The 18,376-nt window shown below is 40.6% G+C and overlaps 1 protein-coding gene across 4 annotated transcripts in view; it reads left to right on the top strand.

Annotated features, from left to right (window-relative positions):
- The window catches only part of atxn1a (ataxin 1a), a 244,077-nt gene that overhangs the window by 210,593 nt on the left and 15,108 nt on the right, over positions 1-18,376 (top strand). The window contains exon 1 of one of the 4 annotated variants that reach the window (XM_060942720.1): positions 8,695-8,937. The exons of the other annotated variants lie outside the window; for them this stretch is intronic. The gene's annotated coding sequence lies outside the window, so the exon portion shown is untranslated. Of the gene's footprint in view, positions 1-8,694; positions 8,938-18,376 lie in introns of those variants that run through there. 4 annotated transcript variants of the gene reach the window in all.

Below are 18,376 nucleotides of genomic sequence, written 5' to 3'. Positions count from 1 at the left end.
TCCTGCTGTTCCTGTCTTTCTTACAGCCATGTTACTTTCAACACTCAGCTTACATTTTTCTTGCTCTGTCTTCTTCCTTCATGTCTCTTCGTCTCTCTTTTCAAACCAAATACATGAAAACTAAATAAATTATCCTAAAGGTCCAGAAAAAGCGACCATGGCTAATTGGCTGCCATGGCAACAGACGAGCCTTCCCTTGCTGCTTGTTTTTGTCATTTGTTGCACTTGTGTAAACGGCAGACGCTCCTCCTCCTCCGTACGTTTCATTCCCTACACACACACACACACACTTCCCATGCTGAAGAGAAAAGTGCTTGGGGGATTTCTCTGACTGATGCACGCCTGGTTTCATCATGCAAACCTTCTTTGGGCTGCTCCGTTACATGACACTATAATTACACTAATGTAAGCATTGTTGCTTTTATTAGCTTTGTAATAACAGGCTAGTGCTGGGCTCGTTGATGGAGAAAAAGCTCGTTCCATGGTTCTTTCACGCTTCTTGGAGTGTACACTAGAGCAAGGACACTAATCTAGGGTTTCTGGAAGCTCATACACTTCTGTCTTACGTTACTGTATGAAGAGATGACGCTTCTGTTCACACCATACCGATACATATTAGAGACGTACTATAGATAGCTGATGATGTCATTTTGTACAGCCGCTTGGATGCTTCGTGGTCTCCTTCTCTGTGCTTTATAATAAATGTGTTTTAACATCCCTGAATTGTAAGTTGTATTTACAGTTGCATGTATGGCAAACCTGATTCATGCTCTTTAAATTACCAAAGCTTTCAGCCGAGATTTGCTTTTTTATAATTTGATGTTTGAATCAGTGGCTCTTTCAGTCGTGAATGACGTTTGCGTCTGTCTTGTTCATGAGTAGGTTGAGTCAATGAGTTCACTGAGTCTATTCAGGTTCATTCAGTCTGAGCTGGAGATTTCAGGGCATCTAATAAAAGTCTGGGTTGGGGTGGGTTTGAAAAAAGTTATTTTTCTAAACATATTATAAAACAACACAAAATAGCTATGCTTGTTAGCATTTTTTTTTACATTACTTAAGCTGTTTGTTTGTTTCTTTGTTGCCTTAGCAAGCTACCCAAAAATAGCTCTGAGGGATGGGGTCCTGAGAGAGAAGGATACGGCAGTTCACCTAGCAGGAAGCAGAAGGACCCACAAATTACAGATTGCTCTTTTAAAGAGAGCACTTAAAGCCAAACAAAACCCCAAAATTAAAGGAGAACTGAAGGCAATTTTTTTATCAAAATTCTATTTCTCATTTTATTAAATATCGGAATGCATTTTTGATCGCTATTTTGTCGCTGCTATAGCAAGTTATGAGTGTTTGAAATATGCTATGTAATATATCAGTCCATATGTCAAAGCAATGGCCGTAAACGAGATCTGTTGAGACCTGTGCGAGACATCGTAGGACGGAAGTAAAACGTACAGCGGAAATCAAAGTGACCAACATCTGCCAACGTTGTCAAAAGACATCAGCATCCACGCCCCCTTTTGAATGCTGATGTAATCAAGCCGGAAGTTTTGTTTGTTTTGATAGCAATCAGGAAAGTTTGAAAAAAGTAGGCAGTAATCGTCATTTAAACTCGTTTTTGTGCAATATTTCATTTGGAAAACAGTTTTCAAAATGGCGGCACTGACACCTGGCTGACACTTCACGTTTTGAAGTCTCGTGAAGATTGTGCGGATAAGCGACGCCTGCCGTGGACCAAACGAACTAAATTCAACATGGCTAAAAACTGAATAGGCCACTAAGTATAATATTTAATTGCAATTAGTTGCCAATACGAGTGACGATACAGTATAAGGTTACTTAAACTGAAAACGTAATTGAATAACATGTTAATTAAGAAATAAAGCAAGTTTAACAATGACTTCAGTTCTCCTTTAAGCTCCTTATACTGACAGATAAGATCCATACAATACATGACCGAATGTTCACTTGTTCATATTTGTACATATATACTGTGTACAAATTTTATTTTAAAAAGAAAAACAATGTCCCTGGGCACTGATACCTGCCTAATCCATCCTGATGTCCTGTGTCTGGTTGGAGTCTCATCACTTCGCTCCTGTGGAGGACGGCTCCATATGGACAGTCGAAAGTCGCACTTGGAAGACTCTCTGGACACTTACAATAATACATTTATGGCTGAAGACTATAGTTGACTTGTGAACTTTAGGACTGCAGTTGTCATGAACAATTTTGCACTCAAGTTTCCATCAATGAAGAGTTTATAACATCAACTAAACTGACTGGCGGCACGGTGGTGTAGTGGTTAGCGCGGTCGCCTCACAGCAAGAAGGTCCGGGTTTGAGCCCCGTGGCCGATGAGGGCCTTTCTGTGTGGAGTTTGCATGTTCTCCCCGTGTCCACGTGGGTTTCCTCCGGGTGCTCCGGTTTCTCCCACAGTCCAAAGACATGCAGGTTAGGTTAACTGGTGACTCTAAATTGACCGTAGGTGTGAATGTGAGTGTGAATGGTTGTCTGTGTCTATGTGTCAGCCCTGTGATGACCTGGCGACTTGTCCAGGGTGTACCCTGCCTTTCGCCCGTAGTCAGCTGGGATAGGCTCCAGCTTGCCTGCGACCCTGTAGAACAGGATAAAGCGGCTAGAGATAATGAGATGAGATGAGATGAGACAAAACAGACTTCATGTCAAAACTAGAATGAATTTTCTGATTTCACAGTTATACTTTGTGACCATATAGGACACTGTTATAGAAGTGAATTATTTATAATCATGCTATCTGTTATCATCCAAATGAGGATGGGTTCCGTTTTGAGTCTGGTTCCTTTTGAGGTTTCTTCCTCATGTCGTCTGAGGGAGTTTTTCCTTGCCACCGTCACCACAGGCTTGCTCATCAGGGATAGATTAGGGATAAAATTAGCTCATGTTTAAAGCCTTTCATTTTCTGCAAAGCTGCTTTGTGATAGTGTCTATTGTTAAAAGCGCTATAGAAATAAACTTGACTTGACTTGACATCTTAGTCTCTCCCCGAGGTTCAACTATCGTGCTCTGAGTACAAATCGTGACATCACCTACTCCCTATGTGACTTACCGAGGCTAGTGGGTTTCGTGGATACAAAAGAACTTCACTGTGCTGTAGCGTGTATGTGACGTGGAGTCGTTGACGTCACGATTTGTACTCAGAACGCGATATTTGAACCTCGGGGTGAGTAAGATGGCAGCACCCAGGGACATTGTTTTTCTTTTAAAATAAAATCTGTATTTTTATTTAGTTTGGCTTTTGCTCTCGGGAGTGTTCATTGCTAAAGTGGAGGCTTCATTAGTGCACTCTCTGTCATTGTCTCGACTGTGTATATCTATAGTACACACTGGTACTGGAGCGTAGAACATGCGTTAATTATGGGTGTGTGACTAATGAAGTTCGCTGACTAAGCTATAGAGTGTAGCTGTGGAACTGACAACAGCATTTCTTCCATGCTACAGGAAACAGTACTGTCTTATACTTTTGTATTTCCTTGTCCCTAGACTGGTGCCTTCAAGGGTCCACCTTTTTAGTGTGCATCTTTTAGGTGGAAGGTTCACATAGTTATTCGAAAAGCTAATTATGCACAAAGACTGGTCCCTAAGGCCCAATTATGTACCTTAAATCATTTTTAAAGGTATGCTACATTCACATTACCACTTAAAAGGTACACACTAACAATGCAAAAGATGTACCCTTGAGGAAACCACCCCAGTGATAAGGAAAGGTAGAGATTAGTACTTCTTTATCCCTGAGAGTAAACCTTTGCCAGGCAGCAAGACAGCCAGCATAAAAAACTGTGTGTGGCTGTGTGCACTGAGAAGTATGTTGGCATCAGTCCTGTACCAATGAAAAGCCTTTTTTCCCCCTTTACCCCCACCCATTGATCAGTTTACAGTTTAATTTCAACAGGTAGCCTTGAGCTATTCTGCTGTGTTCCATAGTGGGAGTTCTTGTTGCTACTATAATTAGACATGCATCAGGGCTTTCAGTGCTGCTAATGACTTTGTCAAGACAGTTGTTTCTTACTGATGTTTACTGCAGTTGTGATTCAATATTCAGTCTTTCACTTCAACTAGGCATGTCAACTTGGTGTGATGCACTCATTGGCCCTTTTAACAGTTACTGTATTATATATAATAGCCTTCTGGCTTGTCCACATGATATTTAGCAAACTGTAGACAAGCAGCAATGCTCTTTTTGGACAGCAGTGGCTTTCTCCTTGCAACCCTGCCATGCACACCATTGTTGTTCAGTGTTCTCCTGATGGTGGACTCATGAACATTTAACATTAGCCAATGTGAGAGAGGCCTTCAGTTGCTTAGAAGTTACCCTGGGGTCCTTTGTGACCTCGCCGACTATTACACGCCTTGCTCTTGGAGTGATCTTTGTTGATCAACCATTCCTGGGGAGGGTAACAATGGTCTTGAATTTCCTCCATTTGTACACAGTTTGTCTGACTGTGGATTGGTGGAGTCCAAACTCTTTAGAGATGGTTTTGTAACGTTTTCCAGCCTGATGAACATCAGCAATGCTTTTTCTGAGGTCCTCAGAAATCTCCTTTGTTCGTGCCATGATACACTTCCACAAACATGTGTTGTGAAGATCAGACTTTGATAGATCCCTGTTTTTTAAATAAAACAGGGTGCCCACTCACACCTGATTGTCATCCCATTGATTGAAAACGCCTGACTCTAATTTCACCTTCAAATTAACTGCTAATCCTAGAGGTTCACATACTTTTGCCACTCACAGATATGTAATATTGGCTCATTTTCCTCAATAAATAAATGACCAAGTATAATATTTTTGTCTCATTTGTTTAACTGGGTTTTCTTTATCTACTTTTCGGACTTGTGTGAAAATCTGATGATGTTTTAGGTCATATTTATGCAGAAATATAGAAAATTCTAAAGGGTTCACAAACTTTCAAGCGCACACACATTTTATATATATATATATATATATATATATATATATATATATATATATATATATGAAGACATTGAGGCAGGAACGAATTGTACTGTACGCAGTGTAGTATGCAGTGTTTGACTTAAACCAAATAATGAGCCAAGGTAATGAAATAAGAAAATGTTGATAAAATAAGACTTTAAGATGATTACAATATCATTACACATCACAATATACTTACGTTCATTTAACATAGGCCGACTTACGACCAGATCGGTTTACGACTGGTCAGTCATAACCAAACGCAGTCGTAAGTCAACGACTACCTGTATACATACAGGACACTTTTTCGACGGAATAAAAACATTTATTCGAGTCCCTTCTAGCAGGTTTCATTCATGTGGTTTGATAGCATGCAATATTGTTAGCGTATCACTTATCCTACATGCATTACGTCACTGTACCTAATGGAGAATGAGCGTTGAATATGGTTTACGATATTGCATGGTTGTCAAGATAGCATGACATCACACACTGGAGATGTAAAACTTCCGCGCTTGCAAGTGACTGTGACAGTTTGTAAACAAACATGGTCGCCAGGTTTGCTTTGTTAAATATGGAAGAGTTTGAGAGAATTTTGAAAGAGACACTTTGAACACCCGAAAGGAATGTATAATAATAATAATAATAATAATAATAATGGCTTTTTGTCATGGTATATCAGATATATTCCATTCAGCTATCACAATATTGAAGAAGTCGAAGATGACCACAAAAAAAGTCAGCCAATATTATTTAATTATAGAAGTATATAGGAAACAAAATAAATGTTAAAAAACAAAATGTTTCATATTTTAGATTCTTCAAAGTAGCCAGCATTTACCTTGATGACGCTTTGCACACTATTGGCATCAGTGGCGGCTGCTGGTTTTTAAAACAGGGGAAGCCCATTTTACGCATTCATCGTAAAACCTGTAGGCCGGATATCAAAGCATAGAAAGGTGTGCCCCATTAGCATAGTGAACTAGACAACCCTACCTAGTGGCAGAAAGTATTTTTGCTTGTACATTTCATGTTATAGTCTGGCTTGCCAGGCTAGTGCCTCATATCCTTCGTCAAAAATATCAAACATCCAAAAATCACTGGCTATTCAACGAAGAGCCTTGAACATCATATCCTGATATGCAACACAGAGTCTTTAACACAACACCCAGCTGTGCAACACAACCTTGAACATCTTCTGCAACACAGTCTGGAAATTCATAACCAGGTAGGCTATGCAACACACAGAACCTTGAATATTATACCCAGGTATAACCTATAACACAGAGCCCACCATTCTCTTAACATTACTGAACAATATACACACTTCAGATTCATGAACATGAACACTATTTATACACAAATTCTGCCCTCTGCTCCTTTTCCAGAAAATGGTCTGTGACCCTGTCATACCAGCTGGTTGTGCTTTCCAGAGACTTCACCAATTTCTGTTAGCAGCTAGCACTGCAGATCCCAATAAGGCTCAAGCTAGCCTACAACCAGATTGAACTACAAATGAAATAAACGAGTGAATTCACGAATGATCAAACTGATAGAATGGATGAAAGTTAACGGAGCACAACGAGTAATATTTACATTTATTTAAAGAGTAATGTACAGAGACATCAATGAGAAGAAACGTTTATATGAAAAGAAATTCGGACAGCACTTTGGCACACGACTACACTTTCTCGACATCCGCTAGGGACTGATCATGCTTCCGTGTTCCTCGCCGAAGTACCGCCCTCCTCATGTCTTTCAAACACTACCCCCAATAATCCTTTATCAGCCCGGCTTCTTGGCCCACCCACTGTCGCATTTAGTCCCAGAGAAGCCCGGCTTCCCTGGAAGTGACGATTTTGTTGATTTTAACCAATAACAACTAGCCGAAATTGGCTGTTCAGAGCCGTCTCGTAGACTGCAACAGATACCCGGCTGCCAGTCAGTGTTGCCAGATACTGCTGACGTTTTCCATCCCAAAATATGTTCAAAACCTGCCAAAATGCACTTAAAACTGCCCAATCTGGCAACACTGCTGCCAGTCCATAGAGTCCATTGAAATAAGAAAGGTTACAGCCTGGCAGCAAAGGTGATTCTCATAGTGAACTGCAAGTTCGTCAGACATCACTCAAATAAGTTACAGGATAGTTATGAACATAAATACAATCTTGGGCATATATTATGTTATGCAAGTTATTGTTTTAATGAGAATTCAACGTCGTAGACGCCGCAGTTTGGGGAGAGAATTTTAGGGGAAGCTCGGCTTCCCTTGTTGTCTCTGAGAAATCGCCCCTGATCGGCATTATCTTAACCAGCTCCATGAGGTAGTCACCTGGAATGCTTTTCAATTGTCAAAAGTGAATTAGTGCAATTTCTCACCTTCTTAATGGGTTTGAGATTAAATAGTAAGTAATACAAATACAGTAAGTAGCCCTATTCTACACCACAACTGCAGTAATCCATATTATATCAAGAACCGCTCAACTAAGTAAAGAGAAACGACATCCATCATTACTTTAAGACATGAAGTGACTTTTAATAAATAATTATAAAGAAACTAGAGACCTGTGCAGGTCTGAGCTCAGCCTTTTTCTGACTGAGAGACAGAAGCTACAGTACATCATGAGCCTGGGTACATAATTATGCTCTCCGAATAAATTTATTTGAATTAAAGCTTGCTCAGAAATACATCGACGCCAAGATTCGAACTGACATTGCAAAACCTGTTCATTTCCTAGACGGTGCTCTAGATCGTAAGCTGAGGTTATGTCATGTAGTGCTTACATAGTCAGCACACAGTGGCACCACACAGCGACTGTGGAATCGCTATCTGAGGCTGGCACACCAGTTACATTCTTAAACACGCTCAAACTCGGTTAAACATACACATACAGACAAGAGGTGCCTCTATAGGCTCTAAAGGCTGTGCCAAAAACATTGAGTTAGAAGGTGTGTAGTTTGTAGATATACAGTTACCGTTTGTAGCCCTGTACCATGACAATCCGTATAAACGGACCACCATAAGACTATGGCTGAGTGATGTGTCCAGAAAAGTGTACAAAAGATATCGGATACTCGTGCAAGGTGCTGTGGATGGTGCGTGGTTATGTTAAGGGATGAAGTCAAAAGGGAGATGACACACTGATGGCTACAGTCAATATGTAGGTGATGTGTCTCAGGTTTGCCTGATAAAGTGGCCACGGAGTGAATTAACTCATAAGGAAGCCAGTAGCAATTCAAATGCCTGTAAGTTTACTTTAAAATACAATAGAGTAGTTGCTACACAGGTATAGAGATGAATATTCGGATGACTTAGATTAGCTGCCCTTGCCACAGCTTGACTTCTGGTGAATTGATGGTACTGAGATAGTGGAACATTTTCTCCTAGGAGTGTCTGTGATTGAATCTCCTATTATCACGATCTTATTTAATCTTGCTCGGTCTTTTTCTATCGTCCCTGTCTCTATCACCAATATCCTTTACTTTGTCAGCCTTAAGTTGTCTATCTGTGATTCCTCCTCCTTCTCTCCTCCTTTGTTCTCGTTCTTGTGAGTGGAGTCTGGGCTTGGTGCCAGCTGGTGTTTTTTTTTCCCCTTTTTTTTTTTGAATGAATACCTGATGGAGTCGGTGGAGGGCAGTGAGGCGAGGCATGGGAGGAGCTGATTGAGAGAGTGAGTTAGAGTATGTGTGCGTGCGTGCGTGTGTGTGTATGTGTGTGAGAGAGAGAGAGAGAAGGGAGTTAGGCCCTTGCATAACACACACTGGTGTGCTACATGCAGCAGGGAGCCGGCTCAGGGCTGCCTGTCTGTGACACTCAGGGCCTGGATGGCTGAGCGTAGCCCTGCTCCAGTACTGAACACACACAGGGAAAAGAAAGTGAGGCAAGAAGTAAGCAGCCTAGAGCAGAACAGTTACAGAAAGAATTGCTTGCCTCTATGGACACTTTGAGAAAAGTGGAACAGGAATCCTAAGGTAAGACTTGACCTATTTTCTAGCTCTCCATGTTCACGCTCATGATGTATGCTCACTGTCTCCTGTTGCTTACTACAGCATAAAGTGTGTGTTTATCCACAGTTCTCCTCCTGCGCTCTCTTCCTTTAAGAGTGGTTGTCCTTGTCCTTTCTTAACTAGCCCCAGGACTTTCCTTCCCAGCACGGACGCAAAAGTGCAAGTCATGCAGCCGCTCTGAAACCCCGATGTCTCTCAAGAGGGCTCCCTTTCTGTTCTGGTCTTTCCCCTGCCTGCTTTTGATGGTGGATTTTATGAGGACCTGACGCTCAGGCTCAAAATGATTGGGAAGCCAGGGAGCGCCGCATTTGTGCGCCAAGTGTGTGCCCACCTCTTAAAGTGGTAGAGCCTTGTTTTAACAGCAGCAGTGCAGAACGTCGCTCATAGGGAAATGCATTGGGAAAGCAATTAGCCATATGTCTATATACGTACACTGTCATTAGTGTGCAGTATATTTGGATATGCATTCAACTAATTTTGTAGTAAGGGGTAAGTGATTAAGGGAAAAGCAACCCCAAAAATATAAAAAATTCAATTGCAACTTAACTTTCTTGGAGGTGGCAAGGAAATGCACAGGATTCTGTAAAGTTCATGGGTCATGGTGTAGCCTGTCACTGGAATATGTGAGGCGGGAATGCACCCTGGACACCCTGGGCCTCCAGTCTACTGCATGGCACAATGCACAACCATCATCCGACATGTTTTTGTGAGGTGGGAGGAAACCAGAGAACCCAGAGGAAATCCGAGGATAGCATATGAAGCTCTACACAGATGGTAACCCACACTCAGGGACCTTGTAGCCATAAAACGGCGATGCTACCTGCTGCGCCATCATGACTTGGCTGTAATGAAATACAGAGAAATAAGAAATTGAAATATTAAATATACAGACAAACGCTTTAATGAATGTCAACCTTTTTTTGCAGCGTAGATCTCGGTCATAATACACAAACCTGGTAAGCACAACTTTTTCAAGTGTTTCGCTGAATTGTTGTCTTGTAGCCTTAGCCCTGTGTTACGCTATGCACAATTGTGCGTCTCTATGCACACACAGCTACTATGTGAGCAACATTGTTCACATACTTGCCTGCATACCACTTATTCATTTCAAGGATTTGTAGCGATATCCAGTAGAGGGCAGGTTACAGCTGAAACATCTCGAGCTGGCAGGTTTTTGTGTTGGCCTGTAAATGTTCACAGTGCATACTCTGGGATAGATATTTGTCCAAGTGGAAAGGCATTGAGACGTTAAAAAAAAACATGAAAAGCTGTGTTAGATTCTTTTCAAAACTTTCCACCAGTGTTATGGTTAGTTGTGGTAGTTTGTTTAGTCTACTGCCTTGGGCACTGGCCATGCGCCATGTGAAAGAAGGGTATGTACAGCAACCATCAAGCATTGCTGATCTAACTGAAAAAAGAGAAAAAAATGTGTTAGAGACCTTATATTTTATCACTTTGTGTCAATTAATTTATGCAGTGTTTCCCTGGCGGTCATATCAGTTTGAATCTTATTTTTAAGCCTTGCAAGTGGGTAGAGTTGTTGACATTTGCCTTGACCTGTTGCACTGACTGTGCATGAAACCATTGCACAGGATCTTTTAGTCTTAAATGAGTCAGCGTTGACCTGGTTGAACTGGAAGCATTTTAATGCTGCGTAACCTGCACGCCGCAGCAGTGTTGCTCCCAAAATATTGCTACACGTGACTTTTCATAATTGACATTGTGTACCGTCAGACAGCCTGAACAGGTACTTGAATTTTGGATTAACAGGGTATTTGATCACTTATGCAAGCCTTAGTCGTATATGTCCCGTAGCATTGTAGAAGTCTGTGAAACATTGCTAAAGTGTTTTGACTGGACAATATGAATTTTTATTCTATCCACATTCACTGGATATGAGAAATCACACGTTCTGATTGGCTTCTCTACTACTAGGCTATCAGCTCATATACCGTGAGTAGAGAAAAACAAAATGGCGGAGCGTGTTGCTGAACCAACCGAGGACGAAATAAAAACTCTACTCGAAAACAAAATCCCCAAAAATACAAAAAAAGCAACAAATTATGGAATGAAAGTATTTGATGGTAAGAATGTATCTTTTTTACTTTTCAAGAATTATTATTATTATTATTATTTTCACAAATTGCTACTGTAATTTCGCCAGTTTGTTTACATTCTAAGCGGAAATGATTTTGTCGGACATTTTGTATAAAGATTTTACTTATGAAATTTGCAAAAAATCAAAATAAAAATGCTCTGTTTCTCAAAATCCAGTGAATGTGGATAGAATAAAACAGTTATTCCACTCAATCTCGTCGTACATGGATTATAGCCAATTCAATGCTACATGCCTTGTCAGCTATCAGCTCATGCATGACTCGATTTTATGGAATAATTATTAAACGCCACTGGGATGGCATGTTGGTGAAGCGGGTAGCTTTGTATCTTTCCAGGGTTCCTAAGCTCAGGTTACAATCTGTGTGGAATTTCACATGTTCTCTCTATGTGGGTTTCCTCTGGGTTTTCCATCTTCCTCCCAACTCCAAAATAATATGAATATCTGAACATTCAGTAGATTTTGTAATGTGGCTATGGGAATTTCTGCCCATTCAGCTACAAGAGCATTCATGAGTTTGGGCACTGATGACAGGTGAGAAGGTCTGGGGCTTAGTCAGTGTTCCAGCTCATCCCAGTGTTGTTCGCTGGGGTTAAGGTCAGGACTCTGTGCAGGCCACATGAGTTGATCCACATCAACCTTGGCAAACCATGACTTTATGGAGCTTGTTTTGTTCACATGCGCATTTACATGCTGGAACAGGTTTGGGTGAAGGCCACTAGAGGAAAATCTTAAAGCTACAGCTTACAAAAACATTCCAGACAAATGTGCTTTCAAGTTTGTGGCAACATTTTTGGGGAAGGCCCACATAGTATGTGATGATCAGGTGTCCGCATACTTTTGGTCATATAGTGCACATGCTGTTTGGTGGGATGGAACTATATACAGTACTATGCACAAGTCATAGGCACATGTAAAGAAATGCTGTGGACCAAAAATGGCTTAAAAAATAATGAAATGCTTCAACATGAAAAATACTGTAATCAGTAAGCCATAATAAATGGAACAAAGTCAGTATTTGGGGTAAGACGACCCTTTGCTTTAAAAAAAAATAGTAGTCTCAGGTACAATGAGTGCAGTTTGATAAGGAACTGAGCTGTAGGTTTTACTGAGCATCTTACAGAACCAGCCCCAGTTCTTCTGGACACTTTGACTGTCATACTCGCGTCTTCATTTTGCGCCAAAACCCAGCAGCCTCCATTATGATTTCTTTTTTAATCTGAAAAGTGTTCTCTTACGTAACATGCTGCTCAGATACAAACTTTTTTTTTTGTAACATTTAATTTTGTTCTGGAAAACGAACGTTTGGACTCTAAAATGTTTTTGTACCGACTCGATAATGTAGAAGTCATAAAATATAAATCTATAACAAATGAAAGTATGAAAGAAAAATAGAGTGCCTAAGACTTTTGCACAGTACAGTATGTGTCTCATGTGAATTAGATAATAATTCTTGATGGTTGGTTTGATGGTTGGTCTTGATTACTGACTTCCATAGCATACATTACAATTTCATAAAATGTGCCCACTTGCTGGTTTGGTTTAATGAAAAACACACCGTCTTTGTGGAGTTTCTCTGCATGTTCTTCCTGTGTCCGTTTACTCCAGGTTTTTTACTCTCCTCCCACCTCCCAAAAACACAGTGTTTATTTATCAGAAATGCTGTGTACTGTTCTCTATCTAAATTCTAAATTTACGTCATGGACAGTCGTAATAAGCATTTCTCTGCACGTCCTACTGGGTATGGTTGTGTGGGTGACAAATAAAATGATTGTATTAATAACTCTTATTGCATAAGCCTAAATGGTAGCTTCTGACAATTTGTGCATTAATACAGAATTGGTCAAGCAAGATTGAAAGCATTAGCCTGGGAAATCCCATGCTGCTTTGCACAATCGTTCCGATCTGAAAAGACAGCATGGAAACTATGGTCTAAAGGCTCGCCTGAGTTAGGGAGCCAATCAGAGAGTGGGGAGGGGTGGAAAGACGGTGACGCGTACTACTCGACAAACGGAAGCTTGTAGTTTATTTGGGACTGTTTACGGATCACATTTAACATGGCGGCGAGCGATACGAACCAAACTTTCGATCAAGCTTTGTCTTGCACAAACGGCAGTAATCGTTCGGTGCCATTGTTTTCCTATTTTTGTTTTGCCTTCTCTTTCTCTTTCCTTCTCTTCTTCGCCTCTTCGTCTTCTTCGTCGCTCTAACTACGTCACCGGGTACAACTGCCATGATTGGCCATGGGCTACGTATAGGCCAAATGTTAGACATTCGCAACGTCCAATAAACGGCCGTTGACAATCGTAAACCACACCTCCCCTACGAGAAATTCAATAGGCGGATTCCAGACCATATTTCACTTGTGATATGGTCTGGTCTTAACCAGACTATGAAAGCATATCAGTGCATCTAAGATTCATTTATTTTCCCTTCCCTTATGAGTATATATATCGTGACAGGGCGTATGTATGGTTGTATATGTTGTGCATAAATGTGTGATAAATGGCACTGATTCCACTTTGCTGCTCTCTGTAGCTAAGGGACCTTGAGTTGTAACTCATAGCCCTTACGGAGGACAATAAGTTTAGATTTCACGTCATCTGATACTCACTACGCTCTGTGGAGCCTGTGCACTGAGCAAGATCCAATTGATGGTCGTCTCTCTCATTGTGCTCTTCTTTTACAGTAGTGGTGTGCGCGTACGTGTGTGTGCGTGTGTGTTTGTGTGTGTGCATGCTTACAGGTATGTGCTTGCACAATACAAACCTCTTTACTACTCATCTTTCGCTGTGTGTCCTTGTGGTGAGTGTGTGTGTGTGTGTGTCTTTCTGTTAATCTGTGTGTGCTGAGTAGTGTTCCTTCTAATGTAGGTCAGTAGAGGCTGCTCCACTCCACTCCCTCCTTCCCAGCTCGGGTGCACTGTGCGTGCTGTGCTGTCTCTATAGTAGGAAAGCAAACTGAGCCGTGATTCTGTTCTCCCCTTGTAATCCAAAGGGATAAAGCGGGGACATTACCACGGTGGAAGATTAGGCTTTCCCCGGCATACCGTTTGGCTTGAGGAGCGCACCAAGTCACATTTATGATTACAGTTATAAGCAACAGCTTTATTAATCCTTACTGAGAGATTGGTAGCATCAGATATCCCATAAAAACAGTCGAGTTGCTCCTTTGTGTCCAAAAGAAAAAGGGTTCAGGGGAGAGTTTGAGCATTTCCATTGTCAGATTTTTCATAAGGTTGGTTTTAAACAGCTTTGCTACACAGTGCTCTAGAACTGGATCAAAAAATTTCACTTCTTCCTACTGCAACTCACAGAAATGCCGTTTATTTCAGAATGTAATTCACGAAGAACAAGCCCCGCCCACACTTGGTTACTGTAGGTTTGTGGGCCAAATTTCTGAAAAGTAAAGACGAGAAAGATTGACTAAATTTGCTACCACAAGGCTGTATTTTTAGGGGATGAAGAAAGTTGTCATGGGTAGCACTTTATATTAAGATTTGCTTAAAGCTAGACTGCCTTTCAGATTTTTCAAGTCTCATCTCATTATCTCTAGCCGCTTTATCCTGTTCTACAGGGTCGCAGGCAAGCTGGAGCCTATCCCAGCTGACTACGGGCGAAAGGCGGGGTACACCCTGGACAAGTCGCCAGGTCATCACAGGGCTGACACATAGACACAGACAACCATTCACACCTACTGTCAATTTAGAGTCACCAGTTAACCTAACCTGCATGTCTTTGGACTGTGGGGGAAACCGGAGCACCCGGAGGAAACCCACGCAGACACGGGGAGAACATGCAAACTCCGCACAGAAAGGCCCTCGCCGGCCACGGGGCTCGAACCCGGACCTTCTTGCTGTGAGACGACAGCGCTAACCACTACACCACCGTGCCGCCAGATTTTTCAAGTGTAGGTCATAAAAAGAATTTTCCCTGACACCCAATTACTTTTGTTTAGTGGACCAAAAGCTACTGAATTCGAATCACATACTTCCAATTTTATTATTATTGTCAAGTTGTGTCAATTTTTTGTTTGGTTATTCTGATTTGTGCAATTTTCCCCAACTTGAATAAAGGAATGAGACATTTGATGGAGGTTTAGGATAACTGGATTCCACTCAAAAACTTGAAAGACTTGACAAGAATTGTTTGTTTCCTCTTTGCTTTTTTTTCCCTCTTTTTATTCAAGTTCAAAGCAAAGATCCATAAAGGTTGCGATAACAGCAGTCAGTTGCAGTAGTAATGAATATTATAATTAGCAGCAAGGAACAATTTGTTTAACTTTAGTCTTTATTTTTGTCTTTAGTCTTTAGCCCTTAGGTGAAAAACCTTTCAGGGAACAAAATAGAGAAAAAGAAAACACAACAGCAATTACTCACAATTCTATAAAATGTGCAAAATGCAATACTTTGGTGCAAATAAGCTATAAATATATAACAACCATCAATAAATACAGACCTAAATGCAATTTATGAAATCTTCAAGCAATACAAACCAACGTAGATTTAAATCAAACATTTATAGAAAAAGAGCACGAAGAGAATAAATTCTTTAGCATACACATTAAACTACAAGAGAATTCAATAAATAATCCAAAGAATGATACAATATAGACAGAAGATATATAATAGTCCGCACTGAATTAACATTTCCACAGCTTTAAAATAGCCCATATGGAACTTACTGCAGCTACCATTAACATAATGCAGAGATCAAGTACTAAATTCAATGAAAGCAGTCTGTGCCTAGGCCTATACCTTTAAAATTCAAGACACTGTCGAATAACAATTAATAGAAACCAAACTTCCCGCTGCATTTGCTAAACAAAGCAGCTTAAAATGACCACAATTAAACACAGTCACGTAGCCGAAGCCAGACAGTAGACGCAATGTCAACAATAAATCAAACACTACAAACACTACATTAAATAATTCCAGCTCCAGCACACAGAATGAAGCATAGTAGAATGCAAGTGCTCACTGGCTGCCTCTCCAGTCTTTCAGACGTCTTGTATGCACAGTATTCCAAAGAATTGTGTTGAAAGCACAGCAGTACTCGTTCAGAACTTTTAGCATCTTCTTGCTCACAGCTCAACCTAATTAAAAACACCTACAGCCCTTCGTGTTGTCGCGCACAACGACGTCACACTCAGCTGATGTGAATTCGGCTGTAATTATTGATCAGCTGACTCGAGGTGCTCACCATTTTTTCTTCTTTTTCTCCCATGTGTTTTCCCCCACAGTGACGTTAAAATTATTTACCAGTTTGACTTAACAATTATTATTATTTTAAATAGAGCAATTAACGAATTTAGGACCACGTGGCCCTAAATTCTCTGCTATTTTTTCCTGCTTCACCATGATGCAATACATCATGCATCACGTAGTGGGCTTTCCCCGTTCGCACAAGGCATTGCGGGATACAAATTTGAAATAGGTGAGAACAATGGAGGATGCAAATGAAACGTCAGAGACCAACTACAGTAATGGAAATCGAGAAGAAAAAACGTTATATTGCGAAGGAAAGGAAACACAGGACCAAACTAATAAATATCGGCGGTCAGCGAGCACCTCGGTGTGATCAGCTGTTCGTTTAGTGACAGAATGATGGAACTGTCAGTGCACAGTCAAGGTAAACCTGTAGATGGCAGTAATGCAATACTGGATGCAAGCTGTCGTAAAACTCACAAGATGAAAAAGAAGACGAAGGTAAAGTTGCGCCTGCTCACACTGGTTGAGACCGTCCTGTAAATCATCTTTCATGTACACTACCATTCAAAAGTTTGGGGTCACTTTGAAATGTCCTTATTTTTGAAAGAAAAGCACTGTTCTTTTCAATGAAGATCACTTTAAACTAACCAGAAATCCACTCTATACATTGCTAATGTGGTAAATGACTATTCTAGCTGCAAATGTCTGGTTTTTGGTGCAATATCTCCATAGGTGTATAGAGGCCCATTTCCAGCAACTCTCACTCCAGTGTTCTAATGGTACAATGTGTTTGCTCATTGCCTCAGAAGGCTAATGGATGATTAGAAAACCCTTGTACAATCATGTTAGCACAGCTGAAAACAGTTGAGCTCTTTAGAGAAGCTATAAAACTGACCTTCCTTTGAGCAGATTGAGTTTGTGGAGCATCACATTTGTGGGGTCGATTAAATGCTCAAAATGGCCAGAAAAATGTCTTGACTATATTTTCTATTCATTTTACAACTTATGGTGGGAAATAAAAGTGTGACTTTTCATGGAAAACACAAAATTGTCTGGGTGACCCCAGACTTTTGAACGGTAGTGTATGATATATGTTTCGTGAATAAATGGTTTCTACCATTTAAGTGTTAATATAATTTTGACTAACCCTGGATTAAAAATGGAATTAATGCAAGTGTCAAGGTGTATTCATTTTGAACTTCATTGTGTGTTCATGTTAATTAATGTCGATTACGTATATTAACAAAATATAAAATTACTGTTTCATGGGGGTAGCCATGACTTAATAGTTAAAGAAGCAGCTTTGAGACCAAAAGGTTGCCAGTTCAATTTCATGGACCAGCAGGAATGGCTGAAGTGCCCTTGAGCAAACCCCCAACTGCTCTCCAGTCTGCTCTGGATATATTATACATCACTCTGGATAAGAGCTAATTGCCTGTAATGTAGTAGCAATTGCATAAAGCAGGTGATGGTAAAATAAAAAGGAAGTGAAGGCAAATGCTATCTGTTTGAGCTGGCCTAGCTATCAACTTTGTAAAGTGGACTCGTCTTAGCTGAACAATTCTCATAACGTGGCTTTGGGTTAAAACCCATTCCAAGTAAACCCATGTTTTTAACATGCCAACTGAGTTAAACTCAAACCCAGCTCCTACAGTATAACTAACCAAACAGCAGAAGAAGTGACTCACTCTTAACCCCTTCAGTGCCCTTGGACGAGTCACGTACGTCATGAAATCTTTTACCGCTGTGCCTTATGACATACGCTACTCGTCATAAACACCTCCTTTTATGTACCTTGCATGGTACGTTTACTTCACAGTGGTACATTACTGCAAGTTGGCTTAGTGGTTAGCGTGTCTGTCTCGAGATTGTGAGTTCTATTCACGGTTGGGTCATACCAAAGACCATCATAAAAATGGTACCCAGTTACTTGGAATACATGGACCCTTGGTGTACGTTGTGTTTTCAAGTACTAGTAATTCATGGACAGGTTCTCATTGGCAAGACCTGTTGTTTTGATTACTAAAGTTATTTTTACTCTACAACAGTGTTTTTTGTAATTTTTCTATACAAATATT

Source organism: Neoarius graeffei, chromosome 16 (assembly GCF_027579695.1).
Source record: "Neoarius graeffei isolate fNeoGra1 chromosome 16, fNeoGra1.pri, whole genome shotgun sequence".
NCBI lineage: Eukaryota > Metazoa > Chordata > Actinopteri > Siluriformes > Ariidae > Neoarius > Neoarius graeffei.
This window is presented reverse-complemented; position numbering and strand designations above follow the sequence as displayed.